The sequence below is a fragment of the Oreochromis niloticus genome, linkage group LG18 (assembly GCF_001858045.2).
Source record: "Oreochromis niloticus isolate F11D_XX linkage group LG18, O_niloticus_UMD_NMBU, whole genome shotgun sequence".
Lineage (NCBI taxonomy): Eukaryota > Metazoa > Chordata > Actinopteri > Cichliformes > Cichlidae > Oreochromis > Oreochromis niloticus.
The window spans coordinates 35,630,181-35,645,269 of NC_031982.2; the positions used below are offsets into that span (position 1 = coordinate 35,630,181).

At 41.0% G+C, this 15,089-nt stretch overlaps 1 protein-coding gene and 1 long non-coding RNA gene across 3 annotated transcripts in view; both read right to left on the reverse strand.

Moving 5' to 3' along the window:
* Positions 1-15,089, reverse strand: part of LOC100704393 (zinc finger protein OZF) — an 883,579-nt gene that overhangs the window by 104,505 nt on the left and 763,985 nt on the right. The window lies entirely within an intron of this gene.
* On the reverse strand, positions 9,380-9,849 carry LOC112842832 (uncharacterized). The gene is made up of 2 exons (XR_003214851.1): positions 9,807-9,849; positions 9,380-9,491 (listed from the first exon to the last, which is right to left on the reverse strand). It is a non-coding gene; the product is annotated as an uncharacterized LOC112842832 (long non-coding RNA).

The following is a 15,089-nucleotide window of genomic DNA, read 5'->3' on the forward strand; positions in this document are numbered from 1 at the left end:
TTATGAGAGTGTGAGTAATGTGGATGTCTAAGTTGTGGAATAAAATTGAGGCACAGGTGGCCAGAAGGGGACGGGGGGGCGGGATGCCTCCCCTGCACCCTGGTGACACACCCGCACCCCAAGGCCCTACCTGTGTGGGTGGGTGTGGTGGAGCGGGAAGAGGGAGGCAGCCGGGGATGGGGAGGAAAAGAAGGCCAGCTCCCCCGCTGACCCCAGTAGGCACCCCCGTCCTTCGGCACCCACCAAGGCAAGGGAGCCCAGGCCCATCCAGACAGGGGCCTACGGTAGCAGCACCACCAAGCCCCACAGGACCCGGGGCAGCCCACCCAACCCAACCGCAGAGGAAACTGTACCCACCCCAACATTCAATCATCTCCCAGACTACACAAGACAATAGACACCCAGGTTAAGTTTATTCTCCACCTCTCCTATGTCTCTCCCCCACCTGCAGAGTGGACTCCTGCAAGGATGGAACAACCTCCCTGCCAGTTGAAGAGCCCCCCGGTTAGGCCGATGCACCAGAGGCCCCCTGCACCAGGGCTGAGCCCCCGTGCACCCACCCGCCCACAACCTCGGCGACACACCGACGAGGACCGAAGCCCCCAAGGCCCAGCCAGAGCCCCAGCATGGAGGCGAAGCACCCCCGAACCCCAAGCCCCCACGCCTGCCCACTCCACTCAGGGGCAGCCAGGCTACCAGGCCAGTAACCTACCTACGTCCGCCAGCACAGACCCTCCCCCAGCCCTGCTGCACGCAGCCACGAGGAGAACACCCTCTAAGAGCGACCAGAGCCACTAACCAGGTTATGACCACAACCCCCGGGTTAAGCCCTCAAGGGATAACGTCGCTAGGGATTCTCCAGATGCCCTAAGCCCGTCCCAGCCTCCACATCAACCACAATAGCTAATGCGGGACCAAACCACGACCCCCCACCCCCGCTAGGCTAGGTGATGGAGCCGATCAAAGGAGCCCAGAGGGATTGATCTAATGTGGTGGCAGAGGCTGTCTCGAGACTAATGTGATGTATTAGATGGTTTTTATATTGATTAGAATTAAGATTATTTTTATTTTTCCAGTTGATGAGGACCGTTTTATTGGCGATGCATAGGGCAGTAAAAACCATGTGGACTGTATTAGTTTCTGTAGTGACATCATCGAATTTTCCCAACAAGCACACTAAAGGGGAGGTTGGAATTTTACATTTCAGACACTTTGATAAGTCTTCACATATCCCGCGCCTCCATGTTCCACCCCCTCTAACCAGTGACGCCACTCTTCCAGAGCCAGCTTATCCGCCAGCAGCTCGCAGTTACCCACGTCATAGTTCGTCTCAGCTGGGGAAAATCGCCGCAAAAAAAACGCGCATGGATGGAGATGGCCATCATCGGGTGAGCGCTGTGACAACGCGGCTCCCGCACCCACATCAGAAGCATCCACCTCCACAACAAACTGTCTGGAACTATCGGGGTGGGCGAGAATGGGCGCGGAGCAAAACAACTCCTTCAACCGGGTAAACGCCTGCTCGGCCTCAAGCAACCAACTGAAAACTTGAGCCGGGGACATCAGCCGAGTAAGTGGAAGAGTGAGCTGACTGTAGTTCTTAATGAACCGGCGATAAAAATGAGCAAACCCCAGAAACCTCTGCAAGTGTTTGCGCGTGGAGGGAGTCGGCCAGTCAGCGATCGCTCTGATTTTACCAGGATCGGGCCTAACCTGCCCCTTAGCAAGTACATAGCCCAGGAACGACACAGAACTAGCATGAAACTCACACTTTTCCGCTTTCACAAAAAGCTTGTTTTCCAGAAGCCGCTGCAAAACGCTGCGCACCTGCTGAACATATTCCTCAAAAGACCGGGAAAAAATGAGAATATCATCCAAGTATACAAACACACACCGATTCAAAAAGTCCCGTAGCACGTCATTAATCAACGCTTGAAACACTGCCGGCGCATTTGTCAGACCGAAAGGCATTACCAGGTATTCATAATGTCCTCGCGGCGTGTTGAAGGCCGTCTTCCATTCGTCTCCCTGGCGTATGCGCACCAGGTGGGTTGCGAAGGTCCAGCTTCGTGAAAATGACCGCGTCCTGTAGGGGTTCAAAAGCAGAAGAGATCAGAGGAAGGGGATATTTATTCTTTATGTCATTGAGACCCCGAAAATCAATAAAGGGCCGGAGAGATCCATCTTTCTTGTCCACAAAGAAAAAACCTGCAGCCAACGGTGAAGACGACGGACGAATTAAGCCCGCCTCCAGTGACTCCGTGATATACCTCTCCATGGCCGCCTTCTCTGGACCAGAGAGGTTGTACAGCCGGCTGGTGGGCAGCGTAGCTCCAGGCAACAGTTTAATGCTACAATCGTAAGGACGATGGGGAGGAAGCGAGAGCACACAGTGTCTACTGAAAACTGCCCCCAGATCATGATACTGCTCAGGTACAGACGAGAGATCCAACTCGTCAGGTGCCAGCTTAGAAGAGCAGACAGGTGAAGGTGGAGTACGAGTGTGCACATTGTCTACATCTAGGTATCTTCAGTTTGATTGTAAAAAGGTGTCACAAATATTGACAGCCCAATAAACAACACAGTATGATTAGTTATGTTTGCAAGTTGAAGAAAATGTCAGGTCAGTGTGTCCAGTGTAGAACTGAAGGATCTGAGAGCTGAACACTGAGAGCACTTTGAATGTCCTGGCGTTCCATACAAACTATTCTGACAAGCATAATTGGCAACACATGATTAAAAAAAAGAAAGAATTTCTCTGTATTCTGGGTGAAAGCGAAATGTTTCAGCTTTGTTCCCCCTCAAAATTAGACTCAGTTCAGCTCTGCGTGGGTGGAATGTTGATACGAGTGTTCAACAGATATGAATCTGTTCTCAGTTGTTATTAGAAAAAATCACAACGCTGACAGCTCTCCTGCAGCAGATGTGCTTTTATGGGTTTCTGCTCTGCAGCCTCCACACCGTAAGCTGTGGCTTTTTACTTTAATAACACAATGACAGTTACAAGCATGAACTCTGCTTAAAGAATGATTCCAGGAAGGATCTGATTTTTTTTTTTTTTAACAGTAACTGGCTTTACTGGCTAAGCTCAAGATGCTGTAGGTCCGCTCAGTAACACTGGGTCCACAGGTACAATGTAGCTCTATTAAACGGCACTCAATTACTCTGCGGCTTTCACAAAGGACCCGGATGTATGATCCCAAAAACCGAAGTGTAGAACTGAAATTGAGTTTTGAGAGGTGAAACTGAAAGCATTCAAGAACTAAATTTGAAGACGGATGGAATACAATTTCAAATTAAACTAATTCATTTTCAAAAGATAAAACTCAATTTCAATTTAGTGACAATTATTTTCAAACCAGTAGATTGGATTTCAAGTTAGGCTAATTCAAATTCAGTTTCTAATGGCACAAAGTTCTGCCCTAACCACGAAGAAATGTTTGCTAATGAAACAATCCTAGTTTGATGACAAACATCTTTAATTGTAAATATTGTTACTTTATTGATCCCAGATTGAAATTCATATGTGAAGCTCGTCTACTATTTGTATGAGAACTGAACAGAAAATCATTTGCACCCACAGCCAGCAGGCAAATGATTTTCTGTATCTCTTAGTTTTTTTCATTGTTCCATAAGGATGTTATAAAGTGGATGTTTAGAGTTGTTCATGGTTGCTTCTAATGTCTTTTGTGTGCATGTTTCCACCACCTCCCCCAGTGTGCTCAGTCTGGCTCCAATTACAGACCAGCTTTCCTCACCAGGGAGGGGGGCCACATTAATTAGTTTGCAGCTGTTTATAAATGTCTGTAATTTGTTAGTCAGCACTCTGAATTATATTTTTAAATAATACATGGGTTTCTATTTGAAAGTACATCTAATGTTAATAATTCAATTTCAATCCCTGAATATGAGAATAGAACATTAACATGTGACACATTTTTAATCATTAACAAACGTACAGCAACCTGTGTGGAACTTTACATTATCGTCTCTTGACAGTTTCAATTCAATTCAATTTTATTTATACAGCGCCAAATCACAACAACAGTCGCCTCAAGGCGCTTTATATTGTACAGCAGATCGTACAATAATACATACGGAGAAAAACCCAACAATCATATGACCCCCTATGAACAAGCACTTTGGCGACAGTGGGAAGGAAAAACTCCCTTTTAACACGAAGAAACCTCCAGCAGAACCAGGCTCAGGGAGGGGCGGGGCCATCTGCTGTGATTGGTTGGGGTGAGAGAAGGAAGACAGGATAAAGACATGCTGTGAAAGAGAGACAGAGATTAATAACAGATATGATTCAATGCAGAGAGGTCTATTAACACATAGTGAGTGAGAAAAGTGACTCAATGCATCATGGGAATCCCCGGCAGCCTACGTCTATTGCAGCATAACTAAGGGAGGATTCAGGGTCACCTGGTCCAGCCCTAACTATATGCTTTAGAAAAAAGGAAAGTTTTAAGCCTAATCTTGAAAGTAGAGATAGTGTCTGTCTCCCGAATCCAAACTGGAAGCTGGTTCCACAGAAGAGGGGCCTGAAAACTGAAGGCTCTGCCTCCCATTCTACTTTTAAATACTCTAGGAACAGCAAGTAAGCCTGCAGTGTGAGAGCGAAGTGCTCTAATAGGGTGATATGGTACTACAAGGTCATTAAGATAAGATGGGGCCTGATTATTTAAGACCTTGTATGTGAGGAGCAGGATTTTGAATTCTGGATTTAACAGGAAGCCAATACAGGAGAAATATATACAGCTATAATAAATAACAGTATATCTTGCAGATGACTTTCTCTCAGACATGTTGTATTATAGATGGTCATAGCATGTGGTGTTAGAGAGGAAACAGATGTGAAGTGGTATGAAAGTGAGGAACTGAAAAGTTAATCGGAATCAGCTTCATAATATTGGAAAAATGACTTTGAGTGTAGATAAAGCTGAATTATGCAGCAACAACAAGAACGTGAGGAAGAAATTTTAAGAAGAGCAACAGAAGACAGAACATCTTCTCAGGGAGAACAAGTGAAAGTTCTTGAACTCAACAAACATTAAACAGAAAATCAATGTGTTTCCTTTTATTCCAGGCATTTGGTGATAAACCAGAGAACTGAACAAATAAAACTATTGACCTGATTATTGCAAGAGAACTGGAAAACAAAGTTATTTTAGTTCATCTTGAGGAGACCATGGACGCCTGAACCAGTCTAAATAACAACCCATCCAATAGTTGGACAGTCACTTCCTTTTTTTCTACTAGAGTACAATTGATTACTGATGCAGAGGCAGAGTCATATCTTAAAGAATTGTTACCAAATACAAAATATTATAGTTGTCAGGGTGCTGGGTCTGTGATGCAGCATTTTGAGTTTATTTTGTATTTTTTATTTCTTAGGTAATATTTGCGATTTAGTCTAGTCTATCTTATCATCAAGGTCCCTTTGGGTTTGAGTCTTTGTCTGTTCTGTTCATTTTAACCTTTGTGGGAAGATCTCTTCCCAGACACCTTAACGCCCACTCACATCCTGGGCCATCTGACCTCAGGAAATCACATGATAGGGTGGGGCTAGGCTTCACAATGAGCTCACCCGAAACCTGTGATTGTGACCTACACCAATTTTCACACCTTGACTTATTTGATTAGGTAGAGGAACAATAGGGGGTCGAGGACCCTCTTGGTGGGACACTCCCACAGGGCTTAAACCTGGGACTCTCCACCATTTGACCTGAAGAAGCTTCTCAGATGAGAGGTGAAACATCTTCAAGCAACTTAAAGAAGTCCAGACGCTTTTCTTTCCAAGCTCCTTAGGTGTGCAATAGTATATCACAGTAAGGAAGAAGTGCTGGGAAGCACTGCACATCCTGCCACGTCGACACTAAAAAGTTTTCGTTTGAAAACGCATCTTTTTCTCTCCATTTTGGCGTTTTTGGTCAAGGAAAACTGAGCTTTTTGAAAATGTTCTCCAAAGTGGATATATTTGAAAATGCCATTTTTTGCGTCGCAGTGTGGACAACATAACCACAGGCTTTCAGAAACAATGATGCATTTTAGTCATGTGATGCAGTCATGTGACCAATTAGGAGGGCATTACACAGCAGTTGTTTTGTTTGCTCTCAGTTTTGACAGCCCTAGATTAATATCAGTTTGTACTCGCTCGCTTTTGCAACTTTGTACTTTTGTGTTACTCACAGCAACAACTCCACCTCATTGTTGGTCCATTTCAAAAACTCGGTGCTTTTCCTCGACATTTTGCCGCGATGGTAAACGGCAGACAGAAATAACGCAGGTGGAATCGTGTTACGTTTCACGCATGCGCAGTACTGGAATGTAAGCCTTTCAGTGGACAAACAACTGTTTGGAAACAACTGAAAACACCGGTGTGCACGTGGAGCGTTTTTAGATGAAAACGCAGTCTTCAAATTTATCCGGATTAGTGTAGACGCAGCCTCAGAGTCTGAGGGACCTCATACCTAATACTCGACTCTGTAATGTAACAGGGAAAGAAGTGTAGTGCACGTCAGTGCTCCTCTGCAGTCTTCTGCATTTTCTATTATTCTGCTGTCTCCTTCACACGTTACATGGTTGGCTGTGGCTTCTTTATGGTTTATCTGAGAAGGCTCATCCATGTTTTACGCTGTGCAGGCAGAAATAAGCATCTTACACTCTAAAAACTAAAACTGACATTTACTTATAATTTTTGATGCAACACTTTTACACTTAAAAATATTGAGTAGATTGGAAACCAGTCAAATCTGTTCAATATACTTGATCAGTTGAATAACTAAAGCTTAAACAAATTAAGTTGAAATGAATAATTGTAATTGTTACACAAACATGAAAAAACTGAGTAAATATAACAGAAATCATGAGTTAAAAACAAATGTAAGGTTAAGTGAAAACCACACAAAAAAATTGAGTAAATAACACTGACATGCTTGGTCAATGTAACTGAATAGTATAGGTATAGTTGGTAATTTAATCCAAGATTTTGTTCAAATTACTTAATTTTGCAAACTGAACTTATTCAAAATTGTACTTAAAATTAAATATGAATGTTATTGTATTTCACTGGTCTAAGTTTAAAAAACCAAACAAACTAATATGTAGTTGTGTGTTTTATAATACATGACCACATGTTAACATTTTTTCAAATAAAAAATGTATTTTCATAAACATGGCAATAACTTGAAATAAACAAGCACTAAAAAGAAAAGAGCCTTTTCCCTTTTAGCTCAAAGCCTTACATACTTGAAGGATAAATGGCAAAACAGGAGAGCAAATACAAAAGCTTTTTATTTAAAAAAAAAAGAAGAACACAATGAAAAAGGCTCATGGTTTATGTTCCATCTCCTAGTAAATTACACAAGCTCAGACCCTCCCTCAGGCTACTGGCCTGTATGAAAAACATCTTTCAGGTTATGAATATTTTTTAGAACAATTCCCTTTGCTTTTTTGACATATTTGAGATTTTGTTGGTCCAAATATGCTTTCTTTACAATGGAAATGACATCACATCAAGGCAATGCATTAACCTTTTGATGGATATCCATTCAAAAAGTCCCATTTTGTGAAATGTAGCCATCTACAATGCACAGAGGTGATTCTTCAGTCTCTGAACCTCGGCTGAAAGGTTTGCAGGATCCAGCTCCAGGAACACTTTTTGAAATACCGCGAAGCAATATTTGAGATTCTTGGGGTATTTCAGATCCACAGCATAGGCTAGTCCCAACAGATAGTGACAGGCTCTGTTATGCCCTCAATAACGATCCCTACGTCACGCGGTTTGAGTGACCCATCTTGGTTCTCCAGCACGTAAATCTTCATCACCTCCTCAGCCAAAGTCTCTTCAACACAGACATCATCAGCATCCTCCTGTAGACATAATGAACTAAAGTAAGCTTACTTTTATTCCACATATTTTAAGACATGGACACAAAAAGGCTGTTTTCACATGAAATCTGAAGCTACTAATTTGAACACTGAGATCCAAAATTTTAAGCAATTTGAAGTAAAAGCTGTTCTCTGCTATAGTTCATAGCTTTAGTTTTTCCGCTGGATAAGTGGTCTTTCTGTGTGAAATAATATGGGGGGAGTGGTTCTTTTGGAATAAGTGGGGGACGTCCAGCAGTGATACACAACATGACACAAAAAGTTAATTAATGTTTCCTTAATAGCTGGTGAAGGGTTTCATTCATCCAGTTCATGGTAATCTTAGTAGTTTGAGTGAAGGAAATTAGACTTCTTTAGTTCCTAGAAGATGTTTCGCTTCTCATCTGAGGAGCTTTGTCAATCCTGAATTAAGTTCAGTTTCCTTCACTTAAACCTACTACAAACTGGTAATGCTGAAGTGATGACATTTTCATGTCTGTCATGTTTTTAAATATATCCACAACATTGATGGGCAAGTCTAAAGCAACATGGAGATTGGTAGTGCAATAACACTGTCTTTTTGTCCATTATTCAATGTGTCAGACTGACTGATCTTTGGATTATTATACTTAATAATATACATACATATATACATATACACATATAGATAGATACATTCTCTATCTATCTATCTATCTATCGGATTTCGCTCATCCAAAATAACATGGAACAACCTTTGTATTATTTGTACCGATAGGTAAAAGCACCATTGTCTCCACCGAACTGTTTGTTCCGTGATGACAAAAGATATAAACAGAAAAAAAGGCTCAACATATACAGACATTCTCCAACATACGCACTACTGAGGAAAAGTATGCTCATTACAAATCAAATAGGACAAAGTATTAACCGCGAGTTATATTTCTTTTAATAGTCTCAACAACAACAGAAAAAAGGCGGCTTAAGAACTACTAACGTCAGTTCTTGAGAAGGTTACAGTAAAACAGCCTTAACGTTACATTAACAGTTTGCGCTCAGGCCACTTACTGACGGCTTCTCCAGGTGGTTCCCCCGTGAGTTTGTGTCTGTTGACCACTGTTGTGATGAAATAAAAACTTTCCCGTGAGGCTATGCGTTCTTGCCATGCACTAATACTCAATTACTCTATGTTATCGTGTTTTACTTACACTTTTAAGTTGTAGTTGCTGACAATAAAAAATATTGATTTGAATAATTAATGATTTTAGTCCAAGACACTGATAAGTATAGATACCTATTTCTCAAATATTTAGATTCAATTTCAAACAAAAATATTAATTACATGCAAAAAAGGTATTCTGTGAACCAAATACTGAATTTTTTGTCTGAAATAAATGTAAATAAATACCTTAATTTAACACAAACACATAAGTTAAAATTTTAGACATTTATTTCAATTTATTAAACTCAAATAATTACTAAAAGGATATTCATAGATTTTATCAGGCTCATCTAACTTATTCTGCCCTCACTAGGGTGTGAAGCTGGTTTCTAGCTTGGCAGATAGCTAACAGGTCCACAATAAACATCCAGGAGTCAGCGGATACGTTTTAGATGTTTACTGTTGAAGCACTGTAAAACTGGTACAGAAACAAAAATAAAATATTACATTTCTGCTGTAATTGCATTTTCTTTACAACATCAAACATTAAGCCATGCACTACAATGTATATAACACATAAACACAAGCTTATCCAAACCCTTTCACTGGTTATTAGGCCCACGGATTTAGCGATTAGCTTAATGCTAACGTTACATGGGAAATCCCATAGACGGGCTAACGTGTTAGCATCGCGGCCGTTTTTCCTCACAAAAGAAAGTTTCTCACACAAAACTCTAAACTGCTACACAAAACTATCGCGGGAAAGCTTACACAACAGATAGCAACTACTTACAGGCATGTGCTCTCTCAGGCTCAGCAAGAAAAAGTGAACAAAAGTGGAACAGACAACAGTTTGGCTAAAGGACTGTTTTTCACTGGTGAGGTACTACGGCAAGTCTGCTGGTACAAAAAACACACACCCAAATTATCATGCCTGCCTTAAAGGGGCAGCACATAACTTATATTCATAGTCAGTGTTGGGTAAGTTACTTTAAATTAGTAACTTAGTTACATTACTAGTTACTTCTATCAAAAGTAACTCAGTTACTTCAAGTTACTCGTTACTTTCAAAGTAACTAGTTACTAGGGAAAGTAACTTTGGTTTTACTCAGAATTCTCTTGTTAATGTGTTGCTTCTGTAACTGGATACCCAGCAAGATTGCCAGTCTTCTAGCTTACTTACTTGCCACAGGTGCACTGTGCCACCTAACAATAGAAAGGAAAAAATAATGTGCATATTTCCACAAGAGAAATCCCACGCCTGGACCGTCGTTGACCGCTGACATGATTCTAGCCTACGTCACAGCATCATGTGCGCTTTTTACATCCAACACGAAAACTGCAGCCGTGGTGCTTTTGATTGTACTCAGAACTCAGAAATTCTGCCTTCTGAATAGGAAGATGTAGGTAACACCAGACTGCAGATGAGCTGCATACAGAGCTGGACTGGGACAAAAAATTGTCCCGGGCATTTTGACTAGAGACCGGCCACCATTATAGGAAAAATCATAAAGCCTTTGAATGAAAACAAACACTGTTGTGACAGTGATGTACACTGTTCTGATGGTATATATTAGGGGTGCAACAATACTCGTATCGATATTGAACCGTTCGATACAGTGCTTTCTGTTTGGTACGCATATGTATCGAACAATACAAAATTTTTAATTTATTTTATCAACTTTTCTTCTGACGATGCTGTCTGTGTTGAGAGCTCAGTGGATCTGCGTTCGACTTATCAGCCTAGGCTGCACTGTCGAGCGCAGATCCACTGAGCGCAGCGCAAGCTAGCAAGACAGAAGTTAAAGTCGTTGCAACATGGCAAATTGAACCTCCCCCACCCTCATTCAGATCTGGCGTTTGGAACTATCTTGGTTTTCATGTGAAGTATGACCCTGATGGTAAGTGCGTCATGGACAAAAGTAAAACAGTATGTCGGATGTGCCACGCAATGCTCAATTACATCGGTGGGAACTAGTGCGTTAGCGCAGTTAGCTTGTTAACGTGTTGACGCCGTCCAGCCCAGGGTTTTAATAGTTTTGCAATTTTCATTAGTTTTTATTTTTATTTCATTTTGACTTCAGATTTTCAATTTTATATTAGTTTTAATTAGTTTTTACCAATTGTTTGCTAGTTTAGTTTAGTTTTTATTTTTTGGAAAATCCTTAGTTTCAGTTTAGTTTTGATTAGTTTCAGTTATAGTTTTAGTTGTGTTTGCAATAAAGTGTAACAAAATCCCAGTTTCATCATATCAGTCATTCTCTTCTGCTTATGCTTGGGTATGTTGCTATTCCAGCTACCATACCCTGCACCCTGGACAGGTCGCCTGTCTGTCACAGGGCTAACACGCAGAGAAAGACAACTCACATTCCCACCTATGGGTTCTTTAAATAAATAAATAAAGGCAGATGAACAACCGTTGATACCAGGCAACTATAAAATGTATATCTTGGCCCCAATGAGACTATTAACTCTTGCAGCACTGGGTGTTAAGGCAATTGACTCACACAGTTATGTAGATATCCCAGTCCTGTTGTCTCGGGATGCATCACGCTGCCTTGCCTGGGGTTAGCTTCTGTTTCTGGGGATGAGGGTTGAATGTGCTCCCTTACCTTCTCCAGGTAAGCTAGCTTAGCCTTCTTGTGTGAGCTTTTCAAGTGCACTTTAAGGTTTGTGGGATTTTTTTCCCTTTAGAAATGTCCCTCATAATTTGTCTCTTTCCACTACAAGACACTTGCTTTATCCAAAACACAGTCATATTCAAAGTAATCCCAAATTGGACTCTGGCGCTTTCTCCAGACTTTTCCTGACATGATTCTGCGCGTGGACGGAGCAGCAACACAGACGACTCGACTAACGTACTGCCACCTGCTGGCACAATGAGACACAGCAAGAAAAAAACCTGGAAACTAAACTTCTTTTTCACCCTTGACTATTGTATGACACGCACACATCAACGAAAACTAAACGCATTTTTGCTATAAATTCAGTTAATTTTAGTTAGTTTTGTGAACACTCATTACAGTTTTAGCTAGTTTTCCTTTTTTTGTTTTAATTTTTATTTCCGTTAACAAAAATGTTTTTTCACTTCTAGTTTTCGTTATTTCGTTAGTTTTTGTTAACGATAATAACCTTGGTCCAGCCCCACGCACGGGGCGATCCGCGGTAGCTCGTTAACGGAGATTTGAGGTGTTGTGGCGTTAATGTCATTTCAACGAGATTAACGCTGACAGCACTAGTGGGAACACAACGAATATGACTGCACATTTACGCTGACATCATCCTAGTGCAAAGACAAGTGGAAGCAGACAAAAACAACAAGCACGCATGCTACAGACTTTACCAGTCATTTAGACAGCCGTTAGCACATGATTCTCCTTATGGGGACCTGATATGTTTAATATGCTGCTGAGAATATAGCCCAGAAGAAGCGTATAGTATAGCTTTTATTTTGGAAAGAGCCATTTCTCTGTAATAAACTCTCTTTCCCAAAGATGAGTGATTTCTCGATCAAATAGATTAATTTTTTTATTACTTTGTTTCAGCAACATTAAATTTAAAAACTGTACTTTTGAGTTAAAATATATATTTATAATTTTAATAAATGACAAATTAAAAAGGCATGAACATTTTTTTGTATCGAAAAAATATCGAACCGTGACACCAAAGTATCGAACCGAACCGAACCATGAATTTTGTGTATTGTTGCACCCCTAGTATATATGTATCAATCTATCAATTGTTTGTTGTAAGACTCAGATAATTATTTTTTTAAAGCGAGACATTTTAAATGAGAATAAGAAAGAAAAGTATTTCTTTGTGCCCCCCTTTCCCTGTTAATGCCCTACCTGGCCCCCTGGCAACACTTTGCTAGATCCGCCCCTGCACAGTTACCAGCTGTCAGCTACGTAGAAAAGGATCCTGGTGTTATTTGTCTCTCAGAAACAGTTCATAACTTCCCTTCAACTCATTCATGTCACCTAAAAGGTAAACCTGTTTCTCCATCACCTGTTCAGCTCTGATGATTCAGTAAGGACATCTCCTGGTTTCATCTTCATGTTTCCCTCTCACCATATTTCCAAACCGATATCATGACCAGCAGCTTTTACAGCTGTGGCTCCAGCAAACATCAGCTGATACTAGAAATTAATATTAAATACATTCTAACAACAGCTGATCAAGCTTAAACGTGCTGCTGTTGTTTAGCGCGACCTCCGCTGGTTTCCTCTTTCTGGCGCGAAGTGGGAGATAAATAAACAAGAGAGAAAAGCCGATCAGCTGATCATTGATCAGTTTCATGATTGAAGTAGGAACAGGAGAGGGAGGGGAGAGAATGAGAGGAGATGAGGCGTAAAGACGCAGAATAACTCCAGCTTTGTGTCTTTTTCATTGTAGCTGAAGTCCGGGACAAACCGTGTTCCTTTCACCTCAATGCGAAACGTGCAATATTTTCTCTGAATATGAGACGATTCTGTTTTTTACGGGATGGTTGGAAACTCTAATAATTAACCTTATGAACAAAATAAAGTTCAACATCAGTAACATCATAGCACCCACCCAGCTGTATAGAAACTCCGTCATGCTAGCTAGTACGAAAAAGTCAGCATAACGAAAATAAACTCCACCTAAACTTGGTTTATATCTGACCCAGATAGACTGCAGGTCATAACTTCTTACCTGAAGTTCAGTTCACCTGACACGCGGACCGGTGTTCCAGATCTACTGGCGTTTAGATCAACTGGCGTTGGTCAAACAGATGTGTGGCAGTCTTGCGTTTCAGGAGCTGCTACCGACAAAACAGCAAAAAAAACGCCAAATGTGTCATCCGTGACACTTGTGAGGTTATCTCAAACACACTCCGTCAGTCTTGATGCCATTGAACAACAAAATGTTTAAAAATGTGGCGAGTTTACCTGGTGATAGCCTCATGCTCGACACGATCGCGAAAACAGCAAACAATTAACACCACGCCGGTGTTGTTCACAGGACACCAAGAGTAAACGATCGGGAGACTCTTGTCGTTATCATTCCCCTCGCACGGTTTATTTCTCCGAATTCAGCGTTTTTGCTTCACAACTAAAGCGAGCAGTTTACTTTGTGTGCACTAACATGGAGTCGAGTCAACCAGCGCCACCTCTGGCCAAGTGCCACAGCCTACAGCCAGATCAACTTGTGACACACATCTGCAGCACGTTTGAATTCGTTTCATGCACAATACATTTGTACCTTTCAATTGTGTCTGTTTGTGCGTCGTGCAAATAAACCTTTGAAAAGAATGAAATGATACCATATATTTATTATTGGCCTACATTTGTTCAAAATTCCAAATTATATACACAAAGTCATAGAAATCACCACTCCAATTGGTCATCATGATTTTGATATTCTCTTTTTCCATAACAATGAAATATGCCTTGGACAAATATGACACATCAATATTTCATTAGTGTTGTCACATCACATCCTATAAGCAGGGTCTGCCTGTGTCTTTTCTCTGGAAATTAATATTTCCAGCCAATATAGGCAATCCATCAACATGGCTGGGGAGTTGGTAGTTATATACAGTCTGTATAAGTGTGGTTAATCCAATGAAGATTTGTAAGGAGATGGCAGTTACTGTGAATTCACAGCAGTTACACAGTGATTAGTAACAAACAGAGCCAGTGAGAGTGAGTGGATTTAAGAAAGTCAGTGACTCAGGTGTGTCACTTGGTTTGTCATCTGTTTGTGAGACTGGAGGAGACGTAGAAATCTTTTGTTGTAAATCTAAGTTGGGAAGATTCCTGTTTGAAAACAAGCACTTTTTGTGAGAAATGCAAGAAGTACATCTGCAGAAAGCACACAGTTACATTCTGTCCATCATGTGGACAAAATTGAAAATGTTGAGCATTGAAAAACTGAGAACGTTGGGCAAGTTCAACAGAAATGTGTTTGTAAGAACGAAAAACCAAATTGTTCCCAAAATAGTTATGGAAAGTCTAACTGTTGTATGTCTGTGTTCTACATGTTTATCTGATGGAAAATAACGTTGCTATTGTTTTATTGCAGTTTTTGGATAATTCTGAGTGGATTTACA